Source organism: Zootermopsis nevadensis, unplaced genomic scaffold, assembly GCF_977971745.1.
Source record: "Zootermopsis nevadensis isolate Lab colony 2312 unplaced genomic scaffold, Znev_1.0 Znev_ptg000059l, whole genome shotgun sequence".
Lineage (NCBI taxonomy): Eukaryota > Metazoa > Arthropoda > Insecta > Blattodea > Termopsidae > Zootermopsis > Zootermopsis nevadensis.
In genome coordinates this window covers 157,322-180,414 of record NW_028259190.1, presented here as the reverse complement: position 1 = coordinate 180,414, position 23,093 = coordinate 157,322, and positions in this window count along the sequence as shown.

Sequence of the window (23,093 nt, the reverse complement as noted above, 5' to 3'; positions counted from 1 at the left end):
AACAAGATTAATTACCATCGTTCAATCAAGTATTAACGGGTGCTACCTACACTGAATCTCAGTGTAAGGATGTCTTCTCGGTGACGTGTGAGATTAGAAACAATTGAAACAACAATCCAACATAACACGCAAGAATATGTGCGGTTCGCCACATTGAGACATACGACTTCAGTGAATGGACATTTCCATGCCTTGTGTGCTCAGTAAAGACGTTTGTACGAGTTAGTAACACGTAAATCATATACAGACATCATGTATCTTCTGAAGCTGGACCTATGTATTTTGAGAACATTTATTCTTTATAACGATGACTAGGGTCACTGTAGTAATTACATGTAGTGTAATATAAAATTAAATAAATAATTTAATAAATTATTCTTCGTGTAACAACATATATACTTCCACAATGAAATATTCAATAACATCATATTTAAGTGATAAGTGATTGGTGTACTTGCAATTACTGAAAGTATGTGTCCAATAAAATATCCTTGTAAAAAATTAAATCAGGTATGAAAGTGAAGCCCAGAATATATTATACTTTTTAAAGTGACGGAATCGAATTCTTGAGTGTTTAATAATATACAATTAACCATAACGAGCTCAAGGTGCTCTCACATGCGTAAGTCATACGACTGCACTGCGCAACAACATCTGCGCAGGTGCCCCACTAACCTAACCTAACCTAACCTAACATAACCCAAACCAACCAAAACGGGGTAATCTGCATCAGTGCAAAATGGTTTCCTGCGCACGAATTTTGGAAAAACCGAATGGATGCTCAGAAATTATTGAAATTTTGTATGGACGTCATGCCACAGATAAGTTAATGATATTCATACTCTCTTATGTCTTATCGCCTTTTAGAAATTCGCACGAAGGCATCAAAGTCGTGAGGTGGAGGATGCGCAAAGTCGGCCACGACCACTTATCAATAACGATATTAAGCGCTCACACAATTACCATATAACACAATTAGTGCTTATATGCGTGTAATACATCATAACACGTCTAAAATTACATAATGTTTCCACAAGAAATATTTCTTCCAAAATTGATGCAGTGTAGATGTTGACGCAAATACGTTGCAGATTCATGCGTAACGATGACCCAATCTAACTCACTATAAATAAGTATCATGTAACGAAAGAATCGGAATAAACATACGTGAATGATAGTACGTCATTTATTAATATAAATTGCCTCACAAAGAAACTGAATATAAATCTCTGGTACATCAATTGCAATGTTTGGTGGACGCGGAATTCACGGCGCACGTCAAACTTGTGGTAACATATTGGTGTCCTATGTCAAATGTCTACAAAATATATCGAAAATATTGCCTCACATTTACTCGAGGACACGAAGTACAAACACAAAGACGCAGTCTATCGGAAAAATACGGAACCAAAGATAAGACGTTCCACCTGTGACGACCTAAATGGAAAGAAATCAATACTTTCGAATGGTATCGAGGACCAATCAGAAGACAGTCAGTACTGATTCCGTCTTGGAACAGTCGGCTGGTCCCATTGGAATAGTCGCCATTATACTACGGTTCGGATTATTTGATACCGGTCGGTCAGAATCAACGTAACTTTGTGTTTTAGGAATAGAGTTCATCGGGACCATTAACAAGATTAATTACCACCGTTCAATCAAGTATTAACGGGTGCTACCTACACTGAATCTCAGTGTAGGGATGTCTTCTCGGTGACGTGTGATAATAGAAACAATTGAAACAACAATCAAACATAACACGCAAGTATATGTGCGGTTCGCCACATTGAGACATACGACTTCAGTGAATGGACATTTCCATGCCATGTGTGCTCAGTAAAGACGTTTGTACGAGTTAGTAACACGTGAATCATATACATACATCGTCTATCTGCAGAAGCTGGACCTATGTAATTTGAGAACATTTATTCTTTATAACGATAACTGGGCTCACTGTAGTAATTACATGTATTGTAACATAAAATTAAATAAATATTTTAATAAATTATTCTTCGTGTAACAACATATATACTTCCACAATGAAATATTCAATAACATCATATTTAAGTGATAAGTGATTGGTGTACTTGCAATTACTGAAAGTATGTGCCCAATAAAATATCCTTGTAAAAAAATTAAATCAGGTATGAAAGTGAAGCCCAGAATATAATATACTTTTTAAAGTGACCGAATCGAATTTTTGAGTGTTTAATAATATACAATTAACCATAACGAGCTCAAGGTGCCCTCACATGCGCAAGTAATACGACTGCACTGCGCAACAACGTCTGCGCAGGTGCCCACTAACCTAACCTAACCTAACCCAAACCAACCAAAACGGGGTAATCTGCATCAGTGCAAAATGGTTTCCTGCGCACGAATTTTGGAAAAACCGAATGGATGCTCAGAAATTATTGAAATTTTGTATGGACGTCATGTCACATGTAAGTTAATGATATTCATACTCTCTTATGTCTTATCGCCTTTTAGAAATTCGCACGAAGGCATCAAAGTCGTGAGGTGGAGGATGCGCAAAGTCGGCCACGACCACTTATCAATAACGATATTAAGCGCTCACACAATCCCCATATAACACAATTAGTGCTTATATGCGTGTAATACATCATAACACGTCTAAAATTACATAATGTTTCCACAAGAAATATTTCTTCCAAAATTGATGCAGTGTAGATGTTGACGCAAATACGTAGCAGATTCATGCGTAACGATGACCCAATCTAACTCACTATAAATAAGTATCATGTAACGAAAGAATCGGAATAAACATACGTGAATGATAGTACGTCATTTATTAATATAATTTGCCTCACAAAGAAACTGAATATAAATCTCTGGTACATCAATTGCAATGTTTGGTGGACGCGGAATTCATGGCGCACGTCAAACTTGTGGTAACATATTGGTGTCCTATGTCAAATGTCTACAAAATATATCGAAAATATTGCATCACATTTACTCGAGAACACGAAGTACAAACACAAAGACGCAGTCTATCGCAAAAATACAGAACCAAAGATAAGACGTTCCACCTGTGACGACCTAAATGGATAGAAATCAATACTTTCGAATGGCATCGAGAACCAATCAGAAGACAGTCAGTACTGATTCTGTCTTGGAACAGTCGGCTGGTCTCATTGGAATAGTCGCCATTAATCTAAGGTTGGGATTATTTGATACCGGTCGGTCAGTATCAAAGCAACTTTGTGTTCTAGGAATAGAGTTCTTCGGGACCATTAACAAGATTAATTACCACCGTTCAATCAAGTATTAACGGGTGCTACCTACACTGAATCTCAGTGTAAGGATGTCTTCTCGGTGACGTGTGAGAATAGAAACAATTGAAACAACAATCCAACATAACATGCAAGAATATGTGCGGTTCGCCACATTGAGACATACGACTTCAGTGAATGGACATTTCCATGCCATGTGTGCTCAGTAAAGACGTTTGTACGAGTTAGTAACACGTAAATCATATACAGACATCGCGTATCTTCTGAAGCTGGACCTATGTATTTTGAGAACATTTATTCTTTATAACGATGACTGGGGTCACTGTAGTAATTACATGTAGTGTAATATAAAATTAAATATATATTTTAATAAATTATTCTTCGTGTACCAACATATATACTTCCACAATGAAATATTCAATAACATCATATTTAAGTGATAAGTGATTGGTGTACTTGCAAATACTGAAAGTATGTGTCCAATAAAATATCCTTGTAAAAAAATTAAATCAGGTATGAAAGTGAAGCCCAGAATATAATATACTTTTTAAAGTGACGGAATCGAATTTTTGAGTTTTTAATAATATACAATTAATCATAACGAGCTCAAGGTGCCCTCACATGCGCAAGTCATACGACTGCACTGCGCAACAACGTCTGCGCAGGTGCCCCACTAACCTAACCTATCCTAACCAAACCTAACCCAAACCAACCAAAACGGGGTAATCTGCATCAGTGCAAAATGGTTTCCTACGCACGAATTTTGGAAAAAGCGAATGGATGCTCAGAAATTATTGAAATTTTGTATGGACGGCATGCCACAGGTAAGTTAATGATATTCAGACTCTATTATGTCTTATCGCTTTTTAGAAATTTGCACGAAGGCATCAAAGTCGTGAGGTGGAGGATGCGCAAAGTCGGCCACGACCACTTTTCAATAACGTTATTAATCGCTCACACAATACCCATATAACACAATTAGTGCTTATATGCGTGTAATACGTCATAACACGTCTACACTTACATAATGTTTCCACAAGAAATATTTCTTCCAAAATTGATGCAGTGTAGATGTTGACGCAAATACGTAGCAGATTCATGCGTAACGATGACCCAATCTAACTCACTATAAATAAGTATCATGTAACGAAAGAATCGGAATAAACATACGCGAATGATAGTACGTCATTTATTAATATAAATTGCCTCACAAAGAAACTGAATATAAATCTCTGGTACATCAATTGCAATGTTTGGTGGACGCGGAATTCACGGCGCACGTCAAACTTGTGGTAACATATTGGTGTCCTATGTCAAATGTCTACAAAATATATCGAAAATATTGCCTCACATTTACTCGAGGACACGAAGTACAAACACAAAAACGCAGTCTATCGGAAAAATACGGAACCAAAGATAAGACGTTCCACCTGTGACGACCTAAATGGAAAGAAATCAATACTTTCGAATGGCATCGAGGACCAATCAGAAGACAGTCAGTACTGATTCCGTCTTGGAACAGTCGGCTGGTCCCATTGGAATAGTCGCCATTATACTACGGTTCGGATTATTTGATACCGGTCGGTCAGAATCAACGTAACTTTGTGTTTTAGGAATAGAGTTCATCGGGACCATTAACAAGATTAATTACCACCGTTCAATCAAGTATTAACGGGTGCTACCTACACTGAAACTCAGTGTAAGGATGTCTTCTCGGTGACGTGTGAGAATAGAAACAATTGAAACAACAATCAAACATAACACGCAAGTATATGTGCGGTTCGCCACATTGAGACATACGACTTCAGTGAATGGACATTTCCAAGCCATGTGTGCTCAGTAAAGACGTTTGTACGAGTTAGTAACACGTAAATCATATACATACATCGTCTATCTGCAGAAGCTGGACCTATGTAATTTGAGAACATTTATTCTCTATAACGATGACTGGGGTCACTGTAGTAATTACATGTAGTGTAATATAAAATTAAATAAATATTTTAATAAATTAATCTTCGTGTAACATATATACTTCCACAATGAAATATTTAATAACATCATATTTAAGTGATAAGTGATTGGTGTACTTGCAATTACTGAATGTATGTGTCCAATAAAATATCCTTGTAAAAAAATTAAATCAGGTATGAAAGTCAAGCCCAGAATATAATATCCTTTTTAAAGTGACGGAATCGAATTTTTGAGTGTTTAATAATATACAACTAATCATAACGAGCTCAAGGTGCCCTCACATGCGCAAGTCATACGACTGCACTGCGCAACAACGTCTGCGCAGGTGCCCCACTAACCTAACCTAACCTAACCTAACCCAAACCAAACAAAACAGGGTAATCTGCATCAGTGCAAAATGGTTTCCTGTGCACGTATTTTGGAAAAAGCGAATGGATGCTCAGAAATTAGTGAAATTTTGTATGGACGTCATGCCACAGGTAAGTTAATGATATTCATACTTTATTATGTCTTATCTCTTTTTAGAAATTCGCACGAAGGCATCAAAGTCGTGACGTGGAGGATGCGCAGAGCCGGCCACGACCAATTATGAATAACGATATTAAGCGCTCACACAATCCCCATATAACACAATTAGTGCTTATATTCGTGTAATACATCATAACACGTATAAAATTACATAATGTTTAAACAAGAAATATTTCTTCCAAAATTGATGCAGTGTAGGTGTTGACGCAAATACGTAGCAGATTCATGCGTAACGATGACCCAATCTAACTCACTATAAATAAGTATCATGTAACGAAAGAATCGGAATAAACATAGTGAATGATAGTACGTCATTTATTAATATAAATTGCCTCACAAAGAAACTGAATATAAATCTCTGGTACAACAATTGCAATATTTGGTGGGCGCGGAATTCGTGGCGCACGTCAAACTTGTGGTAACATATTGGTGCCCTATGTCAAACTTCTACAAAATATATCGAAAATATTGCCTCACATTTACTCGAGAACACGACGTACAAACACAAATACGCAGTCTATCGCAGAAAATACGGAACCAAAGATAAGACCTGCCATCTGTGACGACCTAAATGGAAAGAAATCAATACTTTCGAATGGCATCGAGGACCAACCAGAAGCCAGTCAGTACTGGTTCTGTCTTGGAACAGTTGGCTGGTTCCATTTGACTAGTCGCCATTAAACTACGGTTGGAATTATTCCAATTCCGTCGGTCAGTATCAACCTAAATTTGTGTTCTAGAAATAGAGTTCTTCGGGACCATTAACAAGATTAATTACCACCGTTCAATCAAGTATTAACGGGTGCTACCTATAATGAATCTCAATGTAAGGATGTCTTATCGGTGACGTGTTAGAATAGAAACAAGTGAAACATCAATCCAACATAACATGCAAGAATATATGCGGTTCGCCACATTGAGACATACGACTTCAGTGAAAAGACAATTCCATGCCATGTGTGCTCAGTAAAGACGTTTGTACGAGTTAGTAACACGTAAATCATATACAGACATCGCGTAACTGCAGAAGCTGGACCTATGTAATCTGAAAATATTTATTCTTTATAACGTTGACTGGGGTCACTGTAGTAATTACATGTAGTGTAATATAAAATTAAATAAATATTTTAATAAATTATTCTTCGTGTGACAACATATATACTTCCACAATGAAATATTCAATAACATCATATTTAAGTGATAAGTGGTTGGTGTACTTCCAATTACTGAAAGTATGTGTCCAATAAAATATTCTTGTAAAAATATTAAATCAGGTATGAAAGTGAAGCCCAGAATATAATATACTTTTTAAAGTGACGGAATCGAATTTTTGAGTGTTTAATAATATACAATTAACCATAACGAGCTCAAGGTGCCCTCCCATGCGCAAGTCATATGACTGCACTGCGCAACAACGTCTGCGCAGGTGCCCCAAAAACCTAACCTAACCTAACCTAACCTAACCCAAACCAACCAAAACGGGGTAATCTGCATCAGTGCAAAATGGTTTCCTGCGCACGAATTTTGGAAAAAGCGAATGGATGTTCAGAAATTATTGAAATTTTGTATGGACGTCATGCCACAGGTAAGTTAATGATATTCATACTCTATTATGTCTTATCGCTTTTTAGAAATTCGCACCAAGGCATCAAAGTCGTGAGGTGGAGGATGCTCAAAGTCGGCCAAAAACCACTTATCAATAACGATATTAAGCGCTCACACAATCCCCATATAACACAATTAGAGCTTATATTCGTGTAATACATCATAACACGTCTAAAATTACATAATGTTTCCACAAGAAATATTTCTTCCAAAATTGATGCAGTGTAGATGTTGACGCAAATACGTAGCAGATTCATGCGTAACGATGACCCAATCTAACTCACTATAAATAAGTATCATGTAACGAAAGAATCGGAATAAACATAGTGAATGATAGTACGTCATTTATTAATATAAATTGCCTCAGAAAGAAACTGAATATAAATCTCTGGTACATCAATTGCAATGTTTGGTGGGCGCGGAATTCGTGGCGCACGTCAAACTTGTGGTAACATATTGGTGTCCTATGTCAAACTTCTACAAAATATATCGAAAATATTGCCTCACATTTACTCGAGGACACGACGTACAAACACAAGAACGCAGTCTATCGGAAAAATACGGAACCAAAGATAAGACGTGCCATCTGTGACGACCTAAATGGAAAGAAATCAATATTTCGAATGGCATCGAGGACCAATCAGAAGACAGTCAGTACTGATTCTGTCTTGGAACAGTCGGCTGGTCCCATTGGAATAGTCGCCATTAAACTACGGTTGGGATTATTTGATACCGGTCGGTCAGTATCAACGTAACTTTGTGTTCTAGGAATAGAGTTCTTCGGGACCATTAACAAGATTAATTACCACCGTTCAATCAAGTATTAACGGGTGCTACCTACACTGAATCTCAGTGTAAGGATGTCTTCTCGGTGACGTGTGAGAATATAAACAATTGAAACAAAAATCCAACATAACACGCAAGAATATGTGCGGTTCGCCACATTGAGACATACAGACGTCAGTGAATGGACATTTCCATGCAATGTGTGCTCAGTAAAGACGTTTGTACGAGTTAGTAACACGTAAATCATATACAGACATCGCGTATCTGCAGAAGCTGGACCTATGTAATTTGAGAACATTTATTCTTTATAACGATGACTGGGGTCACTGTAGTAATTACATGTAGTGTAATATAAAATTAAAAAAATATTTTAATAAATTATTCTTCGTGTGACAACATATATACTTCCACAATGAAATATTCAATAACATCATATTTAAGTGATAAGTGATTGGTGTACTTGCAATTACTGAAAGTATGTGTCCAATAAAATAACTTTGTAAAAAAATTAAATCAGGTATGAAAGTGAAGCCCAGAATATAATATACATTTTAAAGTGACGGAATCGAATTTTTGAGTGTTTAATAATATACAATAAACCATAACGAGCTTAAGGTGCCCTCTCATGCGCAAGTCATATGACTGCACTGCGCAACAACGTCTTTCGCATGTGCCCCACTAACCTAACCTAACCTAACCCAAACCAACCAAAACGGGGTAATCTGCATCAGTGCAAAATGGTTTCCTGCGCACGAATTTTGGAAAAAGCGAATGGTTGCTCAGAAATTATTGAAATTTTGTATGGACGTCATGCCACAGGTAAGTTAATGATATTCATACTCTCTTATGTCTTATCGCCTTTCAGAAATTCGCACGAAGGCATCAAAGTCGTGAGGTGGAGGATGCGCAAAGTCGGCCACGACCACTTATCAATAAAGATAATAAGCGCTCACACAATCCCCATATAACACAATTAGTGCTTATATGCTTGTAATACATCATAACACGTCTAAAATTACATAATGTTTCCACAAGAAATATTTCTTCCAAAATTGATGCAGTGTAGATGTTGACGCAAATACGTAGCAGATTCATGCGTAACGATGACCCAATCTAACTCACTATAAATAAGTATCATGTAACGAAAGAATCGGAATAAACATACGTGAATGATATTACGTCATTTATTAATATAAATGGCCTCACAGAGAAACAGAATATAAATTTATGGTACATCAATTGCAATGTTTGGTAGGCGCGGAAATCGTGGCGCACGTCAAACTTGTGGTAACATATTGGTGTCCTATGTCAAACTTCTACAAAATATATCGAATATATTGCATCACATTTACTCGAGGACATGACGTACAAACACAAGGACGCAGTCTATCGGAAAAATTCGGAACCAAAGATTAGAAGTGCCATCTGTGACGACCTAAATGGAAAGAAATCAATACTTTCGAATTGCATCGAGGACCAATCAGAAGACATTCAGTACTGATTCTGTCTTGGAACAGTCGGCTGGTCCATTGGAATTGTCGCCATTAAACTACGGTTGGGATTATTTGATACCGGTCGGTCAGTATCAACGTAAATATGTGTTCTAGGAATAGAGTTCTTCGGGACCATTAACAAGATTAATTACCATCGTTCAATCAAGTATTAACGGGTGCTACCTACACTGAATCTCAGTGTAAGGATGTCTTCTCGGTGACGTGTGAGATTAGAAACAATTGAAACAACAATCCAACATAACACGCAAGAATATGTGCGGTTCGCCACATTGAGACATACGACTTCAGTGAATGGACATTTCCATGCCATGTGTGCTCAGTAAAGACGTTTGTACGAGTTAGTAACACGTAAATCATATACAGACATCATGTATCTTCTGAAGCTGGACCTATGTATTTTGAGAACATTTATTCTTTATAACGATGACTAGGGTCACTGTAGTAATTACATGTAGTGTAATATAAAATTAAATAAATAATTTAATAAATTATTCTTCGTGTAACAACATATATACTTCCACAATGAAATATTCAATAACATCATATTTAAGTGATAAGTGATTGGTGTACTTGCAAATACTGAAAGTATGTGTCCAATAAAATATCCTTGTAAAAAAATTAAATCAGGTATGAAAGTAAAGCCCAGAATATAATATAATTCTTAAAGTGACGGAATCGAATTTTTGAGTGTTTAATAATATACAATTAACCATAACGAGCTCAAGGTGCCCTCACATGCGCAAGTCATACGACTGCACTGCACAACAACGTCTGCGCAGGTGTCCCACTAACATAACCTAACCTAACCCAAACCAACTAAAACGGGCTAATCTGCATCAGTGCAAAATGGTTTCCTGCGCACGAATTTTGGAAAAACCGAATGGATGCTCAGAAATTATTGAAATTTTGTATGGACGTCATGCCACAGGTAAGTTAATGATATTCATACTCTATTATGTCTTATCGACTTTTAGAAATTCGCACGAAGGCATCAAAGTCGTGAGGTGGAGAATGCGCAAAGTCGGCCTCGACCACTTATCAATAACGATATTAAGCGCTCACAAAATACCTATATAACACAATTAGTGCTTATATGCGTGTAATACATCATAAATCGTCTAAAATTACATTGTTTCCACAAGAAATATTTCTTCCAAAATTGATGCAGTGTAGATGTTGACGCAAATACGTTGCAGATTCATGCGTAACGATGACCCAATCTAACTCACTATAAATGAGTATCATGTAACGAAAGAATCGGAATAAACATAGTGAATGATAGTACGTCATTTATTAATATAAATTGCCTCACAAAGAAACTGAATATAAATCTCTGGTACATCAAATGCAATGTTTGGTGGGCGCGGAATTCGTGGCGCACGTCAAACTTGTGGTAACATATTGGTGTCCTATGTCAAACTTCTACAAAATATATCGAAAATATTGCCTCACATTTACTCGAGGACACGACGTACAAACACAAGAACGCAGTCTATCGGAAAAATACGGAACCAAAGATAAGACGTGCCATCTGTGACGACCTAAATGGAAAGAAATCAATATTTCGAATGGCATCGAGGACCAATCAGAAGACAGTCAGTACTGATTCTGTCTTGGAACAGTCGGCTGGTCCCATTGGAATAGTCGCCATTAAACTACGGTTGGGATTATTTGATACCGGTCGGTCAGTATCAACGTAACTTTGTGTTCTAGGAATAGAGTTCTTCGGGACCATTAACAAGATTAATTACCACCGTTCAATCAAGTATTAACGGGTGCTACCTACACTGAATCTCAGTGTAAGGATGTCTTCTCGGTGACGTGTGAGAATATAAACAATTGAAACAAAAATCCAACATAACACGCAAGAATATGTGCGGTTCGCCACATTGAGACATACGACTACAGTAAATGGACATTTTCATGCCATGTGTGCTCAGTAAAGACGTTTGTACGAGTTAGTAACACGTGAATCATATACATACATCGTCTATCTGCAGAAGCTGGACCTATGTAATTTGAGAACATTTATTCTTTATAACGATAACTGGGCTCACTGTAGTAATTACATGTATTGTAACATAAAATTAAATAAATATTTTAATAAATTATTCTTCGTGTAACAACATATATACTTCCACAATGAAATATTCAATAACATCATATTTAAGTGATAAGTGATTGGTGTACTTGCAATTACTGAAAGTATGTGCCCAATAAAATATCCTTGTAAAAAAATTAAATCAGGTATGAAAGTGAAGCCCAGAATATAATATACTTTTTAAAGTGACCGAATCGAATTTTTGAGTGTTTAATAATATACAATTAACCATAACGAGCTCAAGGTGCCCTCACATGCGCAAGTAATACGACTGCACTGCGCAACAACGTCTGCGCAGGTGCCCACTAACCTAACCTAACCTAACCCAAACCAACCAAAACGGGGTAATCTGCATCAGTGCAAAATGGTTTCCTGCGCACGAATTTTGGAAAAACCGAATGGATGCTCAGAAATTATTGAAATTTTGTATGGACGTCATGCCACAGGTAGGTTAATGATATTCATACTTTATTATGTCTTATCGCTTTTTAGAAATTCGCACGAAGGCATCAAAGTCGTGACGTGGAGGATGCGCAGAGCCGGCCACGACCAATTATGAATAACGATATTAAGCGCTCACACAATCCCCATATAACACAATTAGTGCTTATATTCGTGTAATACATCATAACACGTATAAAATTACATAATGTTTCCACAAGAAATATTTCTTCCAAAATTGATGCAGTGTAGGTGTTGACGCAAATACGTAGCAGATTCATGCGTAACGATGACCCAATCTAACTCACTATAAATAAGTATCATGTAACGAAAGAATCGGAATAAACATACGTGAATGATAGTACGTCATTTATTAATATAAATGGTCTCACAAAGAAACTGAATATAAATCTCTGGTACATCAATTGCAATGTTTGGTGGACGCGGAATTGATGGCGCACGTCAAACGTGTGGTAACATATTGGTGTCCTATGTCAAATTTCTACAAAATATATCGAAAATATTGCCTCACATTTACTCGAGGACACGAAGTACAAACACAAAGACGCAGTCTATCGGAAAAATACGGAACCAAAGATAAGACGTTCCACCTGTGACGACCTAAATGGAAAGAAATCAATACTTTCGAATGGCATCGAGAACCAATCAGAAGACAGTCAGTACTGATTCTGTCTTGGAACAGTCGGCTGGTCCCATTGGAATTGTCGCCATTAAACTACGGTTGGGATTATTTGATACCGGTCGGTCAGTATCAACGCAACTTTGTGTTTTAGGAATAGAGTTCTTCGGGACCATTAACAAGATTAATTACCACCGTTCAATCAAGTATTAACGGGTGCTACCTACACTGAATCTCAGTGTAAGGATGTCTTCTCGGTGACGTGTGAGAATAGAAACAATTGAAACAACAATCCAACATAACACGCAACAATGTGTGCGGTTCGCCACATTGAGACATACGACTTCAGTGAAAGGACATTTCCATGCCATGTGTGCTCAGTAAAGACGTTTGTACGAGTTAGTAACACGTAAATTATATACAGACATTGCGTAACTGCAGAAGCTGGACCTATGTAATTTGAGAACATTTATTCTTTATAACGATGACTGGGGTCACTGTAGTAATTACATGTAGTGAAATATAAAATTAAATAAATATTTTAAGAAATTATTCTTCGTGTAATAACATATATACTTCCACAATAAAATATCCAATAACATCATATTTAAGTGATAAGTGATTGGTGTACTTGCAATTACTGAAAGTATGTGTCCAATAAAATATCCTTGTAAAAAAATTAAATCAGGTATGAAAGTGAAGCCCAGAATATAACATACTTTTCAAAGTGACGGAATCGAATTTTTGAGTGTTTAATAATATACAATTAACCATAACGAGCTCAAGGTGCTCTCACATGCGCAAGTCATACGACTGCACTGCGCAACAACATCTGCGCAGGTGCCCCACTAACCTAACCTAACCTAACCTAACCTAACCCAAAAAACCAAAACGGGGTAATCTGCACCAGTGTAAAATGGTTTCCTGCGCACGAATTTTGGAAAAACTGAATGGATGCTCAGAAATTATTGAAATTTTGTATGGACGTCATGCCACAGGTAAGTTAATGATATTCATACTCTCTTATGTCTTATCGACTTTTAGAAATTTGCACGAAGGCATCAAATTCGTGAGGTGGAGGATGCGCAAAGGCGGTCACGACCACTTATCAATAACGATATTAAGCGCTCACACAATCCCCATATAACACAATTAGTGCTTATATGCGTGTAATACATCATAACACGTCTAAAATTACATAATTTTTCCACAAGAAATATTGCTTCCAAAATTGATGCAGTGTAGATGTTGGTGCAAATACGTAGCAGATTCATGCGTAACGATGACCCAATCTAACTCACTATAAATAAGTATCATGTAACGAAAGAATCGGAATAAACATACGTGAATGATAGTACTTCATTTATTAATATAAATCGCCTCACAAAGAAACTGAATATAAATTTCTCGTACATCAATTCCAATGTTTGGTGGGCGCGGAATTCGTGGCGCACGTCAAACTTGTGGTAACATATTGGTGTCCTATGTCAAACTTCTACAAAATATATCGAAAATATTGCCTCACATTTACTCGAGGACACGACGTACAAACACAAGGACGCAGTCTATCGGAAAAATACGGAACCAAAGATAAGACGTGCCATCTGTGACGACCTAAATGTAAAGAAATCAATATTTCGAATGGCATCGAGGACCAATCAGAAGACAGTCAGTACTGATTCTGTCTTGGAACAGTCGGCTGGTCCCATTGGAATAGTCGCCATTAAACTACGGTTGGGATTATTTGATACCGGTCGGTCAGTATCAACGTAGCTTTGTGTTCTAGGAATAGAGTTCTTCGGTACCATTAACAAGATTAATTACCACCGTTCAATCAAGTATTAACGGGTGCTACCTACACTGAATCTCAGTGTAAGGATGTCTTCTCGGTGACGTGTGAGAATAGAAACAATTGAAACAAAAATCCAACATAACACGCAAGAATATGTGCGGTTCGCCACATTGAGACATTCGACTTCAGTAAATGGACATTTTCATGCCATGTGTGCTCAGTAAAGACGTTTGTACGAGTTAGTAACACGTAAATTACACACAGACATCGCGTATCTGCAGAAACTGGACCTATGTAATTTGAGAACATATATTCTTTTCAACGCTGACTGGGGTCACTGTAGTAATTACATGTAGTGTAATATAAAATTAAAAAATATTTTAATAAATCATTCTTCGTGTGACAACATATATACTTCCACAATGAAATTTTCAATAACATCATATTTAAGTGATAAGTGATTGGTGTACTTGCAATTACTGAAAGTATGTGTCCAATAAAATATCTTTGTAAAAAAATTAAATCAGGTATGAAAGTGAAGCCCAGAATATATTATACTTTTTAAAGTGACTGAATCGAATTTTTGAATGTGTTTAATAATATACAATAAACCATAACGAGCTCAAGGTGCCCTCACATGCGCAAGTCATAGGACTGCACTGCGCAACAACGTCTGCGCAGGTGCCCCACTAACCTAACCTAACCTAAACCAACCAAAACGGGGTAATCTGCATCAGTGCAAAATGGTTTCCTGCGCACGAATTTTGGAAAAAGCGAATGGATGCTCAGAAATTATTGAAATTTTGTATGGACGTCATGCCACAGGTAAGTTAATGATATTCATACTCTCTTATGTCTTATCGCATTTTAGAAATTCGCACGAAGGCATCAAAGTCGTGAGGTGGAGGATGCGCAAAGTCTGCCACGACCACTTATCAATATCGATATTAAGCGCTCACAAAATACCTATATAACACAATTAGTGCTTATATGCGTGTAATACATCAAAAATCGTCTAAAATTACATTGTTTCCACAAGAAATATTTCTTCCAAAATTGATACAGTGTAGATGTTGACGATGAGCCGGGATAGCTCAGTCAGTATAGTGTCTAGCTACGGGCTGGACGACCGGGGTTCGATCCCCGACGAGGGCAGAGGATTTTTCCTCTAGCCTCTGCGTCCAGACCGGCTCTGGGGCCCACCCAGCCTCCTCTACAATGGGTACCGGGGGTCCTTTCCCGGGGGTAAAGCCGGCCGGGGCGTGATGCTGACCACTCACCCACATCTAGTGCCGAGGTCAAGGAAGAGAGGAGCTATACCTCCTCTCACCCCAAACGCCTACATGGCGTATAGTGGGACAAACTTTACTTTACTTTACTTTACGTAGATGTTGACGCAAATACGTAGCAGATTCATGCGTAACGATGACCCAATCTAACTCACTATAAATAAGTATCATGTAACGAAAGAATCGGAATAAACATAGTGAATGATAGTACGTCATTTATTAATATAAATTGCCTCACAAAGAAACTGAATATAAATCTCTGGTACAACAATTGCAATATTTGGTGGGCGCGGAATTCGTGGCGCACGTCAAACTTGTGGTAACATATTGGTGCCCTATGTCAAACTTCTACAAAATATATCGAAAATATTGCCTCACATTTACTCGAGAACACGACGTACAAACACAAAGACGCAGTCTATCGCAGAAAATACGGAAAAAAAGATAAGACCTGCCATCTGTGACGACCTAAATGGAAAGAAATCAATACTTTCGAATGGCATCGAGGACCAACCAGAAGCCAGTCAGTACTGGTTCTGTCTTGGAACAGTTGGCTGGTTCCATTTGACTAGTCGCCATTAAACTACGGTTGGAATTATTCCATTTCCGTCGGTCAGTATCAACCTAAATTTGTGTTCTAGAAATAGAGTTCTTCGGGACCATTAACAAGATTAATTACCACCGTTCAATCAAGTATTAACGGGTGCTACCTATAATGAATCTCAATGTAAGGATGTCTTATCGGTGACGTGTTAGAATAGAAACAAGTGAAACATCAATCCAACATAACATGCAAGAATATATGCGGTTCGCCACATTGAGACATACGACTTCAGTGAAAAGACATTTCCATGCCATGTGTGCTCAGTAAAGACGTTTGTACGAGTTAGTAACACGTAAATCATATACAGACATCGCGTAACTGCAGAAGCTGGACCTATGTAATTTGAAAATATTTATTCTTTATAACGATGACTGGGGTCACTGGAGTAATTACATGTAGTGTAATATACACAATCCCCATATAACACAATTAGTGCTTATATGCGTGTAATACATCATAACACGTCTAAAATTACATAATTTTTCCACAAGAAATATTGCTTCCAAAATTGATGCAGTGTAGATGTTGGTGCAAATACGTAGCAGATTCATGCGTAAAGATGACCCAATCTAACTCACTATAAATAAGTATCATTTAACGAAAGAATCGGAATAAACATACGTGAATGATAGTACTTCATTTATTAATATAAATCGCCTCACAAAGAAACTGAATATAAATTTCTCGTACATCAATTCCAATGTTTGGTGGGCGCGGAATTCGTGGCGCACGTCAAACTTGTGGTAACATATTGGTGTCCTATGTCAAACTTCTACAAAATATATCGAAAATATTGCCTCACATTTACTCGAGGACACGACGTACAAACACAAGGACGCAGTCTATCGGAAAAATACGGAACCAAAGATAAGACGTGCCATCTGTGACGACCTAAATGTAAAGAAATCAATATTTCGAATGGCATCGAGGACCAATCAGAAGACAGTCAGTACTGATTCTGTCTTGGAACAGTCGGCTGGTCCCATTGGAATAGTCGCCATTAAACTACGGTTGGGATTATTTGATACCGGTCGGTCAGTATCAACGTAGCTTTGTGTTCTAGGAATAGAGTTCTTCGGGACCATTAACAAGATTAATTACCATCGTTCAATCAAGTATTAACGGGTGCTACCTACACTGAATCTCAGTGTAAGGATGTCTTCTCGGTGACGTGTGAGAATAGAAACAATTGAAACAAAAATCCAACATAACACGCAAGAATATGTGCGGTTCGCCACATTGAGACATACGACTTCAGTAAATGGACATTTTCATGCCATGTGTGCTCAGTAAAGACGTTTGTACGAGTTAGTAACACGTAAATTATATACAGACATCGCGTATCTGCAGAAACTGGACCTATGTAATTTGAGAACATACATTCTTTTTAACGATGACTGGGGTCACTGTAGTAATTACATGTAGTGTAATATAAAATTAAAAAATATTTTAATAAATCATTCTTCGTGTGACAACATATATACTTCCACAATGAAATTTTCAATAACATCATATTTAAGTGATAAGTGATTGGTGTACTTGCAATTACTGAAAGTATGTGTCCAATAAAATATCTTTGTAAAAAAATTAAATCAGGTATGAAAGTGAAGCCCAGAATATATTATACTTTTTAAAATGACTGAATCGAATTTTTGAATGTGTTTAATAATATACAATAAACCATAACGAGCTCAAGGTGCCCTCACATGCGCAAGTCATAGGACTGCACTGCGCAACAACGTCTGCGCAGGTGCCCCACTAACCTAACCTAACCTAAACCAACCAAAACGGGGTAATCTGCATCAGTGCAAAATGGTTTCCTGCGCACGAATTTTGGAAAAAGCGAATGGATGCTCAGAAATTATTGAAATTTTGTATGGACGTCATGCCACAGGTAAGTTAATGATATTCATACTCTCTTATGTCTTATCGCTTTTTAGAAATTCGCACGAAGGCATCAAAGTCGTGAGGTGGAGGATGCGCAAAGTCGGCCACGACCACTTATCAATATCGATATTAAGCGCTCACAAAATACCTACATAACACAATTAGTGCTTATATGCGTGTAATACATCATAAATCGTCTAAAATTACATTGTTTCCACAAGAAATATTTCTTCCAAAATTGATACAGTGTAGATGTTGACGCAAATACGTAGCAGATTCATGCGTAACGATGACCCAATCTAACTCACTATAAATAAGTATCATGTAACGAAAGAATCGGAATAAACATAGTGAATGATAGTACGTCATTTATTAATATAAATTGCCTCACAAAGAAACTGAATATAAATCTCTGGTACAACAATTGCAATGTTTGGTGGGCGCGGAATTCGTGGCGCACGTCAAACTTGTGGTAACATATTGGTGTCCTATGTCAAACTTCTACAAAATATGTCGAAAATATTGCCTCACATTTACTTGAGGACACGACGTACAAACACAAAGACGCAGTCTATCGCAGAAAATACGGAACCAAAGATAAGACCTGCCATCTGTGACGACCTAAATGGAAAGAAATCAATACTTTCGAATGGCATCGAGGACCAACCAGAAGCCAGTCAGTACTGGTTCTGTCTTGGAACAGTTGGCTGGTTCCATTTGACTAGTCGCCATTAAACTACGGTTGGAATTATTCCATTTCCGTCGGTCAGTATCAACCTAAATTTGTGTTTTAGAAATAGAGTTCTTCGGGACCATTAACAAGATTAATTACCACCGTTCAATCACGTATTAACGGGTGCTACCTATAATGAATCTCAATGTAAGGATGTCTTATCGGTGACGTGTTAGAATAGAAACAAGTGAAACATCAATCCAACATAACATGCAAGAATATGTGCGGTTCGCCACATTGAGACATACGACTTCAGTGAAAAGACATTTCCATGCCATGTGTGCTCAGTAAAGACGTTTGTACGAGTTAGTAACACGTAAATCATATACAGACATCGCGTAACTGCAGATGCTGGACCTATGTAATCTGAAAATATTTATTCTTTATACCGATGACTGGGGTCACTGTAGTAATTACATGTAGTGTAATATAAAATTAAATAAATATTTTAATAAATTATTCTTCGTGTGACAACATATATACTTCCACAATGAAATATTCAATAACATCATATTTAAGTGATAAGTGGTTGGTGTACATCCAATTACTGAAAGTATGTGTCCAATAAAATATTCTTGTAAAAATATTAAATCAGGTATGAAAGTGAAGCCCAGAATATAATATAGTTTTTAAAGTGACGGAATCGAATTTTTGAGTGATTAATAATATACAATTAACCATAACGAGCTCAAGGTGCCCTCCCATGCGCAAGTCATATGACTGCACTGCGCAACAACGTCTGCGCAGGTGCCCCAAAAACCTAACCTAACCTAACCTAACCCAAACCAACCAAAACGGGGTAATCTGCATCAGTGCAAAATGGTTTCCTGCGCACGAATTTTGGAAAAAGCGAATGGATGTTCAGAAATTATTGAAATTTTGTATGGACGTCAAGCCACAGGTAAGTTAATGATATTCATACTCTATTATGTCTTATCGCTTTTTAGAAATTCGCACCAAGGCATCAAAGTCGTGAGGTGGAGGATGCGCAAAGTCGGCCACGACCACTTATCAATAACGATATTAAGCGCTCACACAATCCCCATATAACACAATTAGAGCTTATATTCGTGTAATACATCATAACACGTCTAAAATTACATAATGTTTCCACAAGAAATATTTCTTCCAAAATTGATGCAGTGTAGATGTTGACGCAAATACGTAGCAGATTCATGCGTAACGATGACCCAATCTAACTCACTATAAATAAGTATCATGTAACGAAAGAATCGGAATAAACATAGTGAATGATAGTACGTCATTTATTAATATAAATTGCCTCACAAAGAAACTGAATATAAATCTCTGGTACAATAATTGCAATGTTTGGTGGGAGCGGAATTCGTGGCGCACGTCAAACTTGTGGTAACATATTGGTGTCCTATGTCAAACTTCTACAAAATATATCGAAAATATTGCCTCAGATTTACTCGAGAACACGACGTACAAACACAAAGACGCAGTCTATCGCAGAAAATACGGAACCAAAGATAAGACCTGCCATCTGTGACGACCTAAATGGAAAGAAATCAATACTTTCGAATGGCATCGAGGACCAACCAGAAGCCAGTCAGTACTGGTTCTGTCTTGGAACAGTTGGCTGGTTCCATTTGACTAGTCGCCATTAAACTACGCTTGGAATTATTCGATTTCCGTCGGTCAGTATCAACCTAAATTTGTGTTCTAGAAATAGAGTTCTTCGGGACCATTAACAAGATTAATTACCACCGTTCAATCACGTATTAACGGGTGCTACCTATAATGAATCTCAATGTAAGGATGTCTTATCGGTGACGTGTTAGAATAGAAACAAGTGAAACATCAATCCAACATAACATGCAAGAATATGTGCGGTTCGCCACATTGAGACATACGACTTCAGTGAAAAGACATTTCCATGCCATGTGTGCTCAGTAAAGACGTTTGTACGAGTTAGTAACACGTAAATCATATACAGACATCGCGTAACTGCAGAAGCTGGACCTATGTATTTTGAGAACATTTATTCTTTATAACGATGACTGGGGTCACTGTAGTAATTACATGTAGTGTAATATAAAATTAAAAAAATATTTTAATAAATTATTCTTCGTGTGACAACATATATACTTCCACAATGAAATATTCAATAACATCATATTTAAGTGATAAGTGATTGGTGTACTTCCAATTACTGAAAGTATGTGTCCAATAAAATATCCTTGTAAAAATATTAAATCAGGTATGAAAGTGAAGCCCAGAATATAATATATTTTTTAAAGTGACGGAATCGAATTTTTGAGTGTTTAATAATATACAAATAACCATATCGAGCCCAAGGTGCCCTCACATGCGCAAGTCATACGACTGCACTGCGCAAAAACGTCTGCGCAAATGCCCCACTAACCTAACCTAACCCAAACCAACCAAAACGGGGTAATCTGCATCAGTGCAAAATGGTCTCCTGCGCACGAATTTTGGAAAAAGCGAATGGATGCTCAGAAATTATTGAAATTTTGTATGGACGTCATGCCACAGGTAAGTTAATGATATTCATACTCTATTATGTCTTATCGCTTTTTAGAAATTAGCACGAAGGCATCAAATTCGTGAGGTGGAGTATGCGCAAAGTCTGCCACGACTACTTATCAATAACGATATTAAGCGCTCACACAATCCCCATATAACACAATTAGTGCTTATATTCATGTAATACATCATAACACGTCTAAAATTACATAATGTTTCCACAAGAAATATTTCTTCCAAAATTGATGCAGTGTAGATGTTGACGCAAATACGTAGCAGATCCATGCTTAACGATGACCCAATCTAACTCACTATAAATAAGTATCATGTAACGAAAGAATCGGAATAAACATAGTGAATGATAGTACGTCATTTATTAATATAAATTGCCTCGCAAAGAAACTGAATATAAATCTCTGTTACATCAATTGCAATGTTTGGTGGACGCGGAATTCGTGGCGCACGTCAAACTTGTGGTAACATATTGGTGTCCTATGTCAAACTTCTACAAAATATATCGAAAATATTGCCTCACATTTACTCGAGGACACGACACTCAAACAAAATGAGGCAGTTTATCGGAAAAATACGGAACCAAAGATAAGACGAGCCATCTGTGACGACCTAAATGGAAAGAAATCAATACTTTCGAATGGCATCGAGGACCAATCAGAAGACAGTCAGTACTGATTCCTTCTTGGAACAGTCGGCAGGTCCCATTGGAATAGTCGCCATTAAACTACGCTTGGAATTATTCGATTTCCGTCGGTCAGTATCAACCTAAATTTGTGTTCTAGAAATAGAGTTCTTCGGGACCATTAACAAGATTAATTACCACCGTTCAATCAAGTATTAACGGGTGCTACCTACACTGAATCTCAGTGTAGGGATGTCTTCTCGGTGACGTGTGAGAATAGAAACAATTGAAACAACAATCAAACATAACACGCAAGTATATGTGCGGTTCGCCACATTGAGACATACGACTTCAGTGAATGGGCATTTCCATGCCATGTGTGCTCAGTAAAGACGTTTGTACGAGTTAGTAACACGTAAATCATATACATACATCGTCTATCTGCAGAAGCTGGACCTATGTAATTTGAGAACATTTATTCTTTATAACGATGACTGGGGTCACTGTAGTAATTACATGTAGTGTAATATAAAATTAAATAAATATTTTAATAAATTATTCTTCGTGTAACAACATATATACTTCCACAATGAAATATTCAATAACATCATATTTAAGTGATAAGTGATTGGTGTACTTGCAATTACTGAAAGTATGTGTCCAATAAAATATCCTTGTAAAAAAATTAAATCAGGTATGAAAGTGAAGCCCAGAATATAATATACTTTTTAAAGTGACGGAATCGAATTTTTGAGTGTTTAATAATATACAATTAACCATAACGAGCTCAAGGTGCCCTC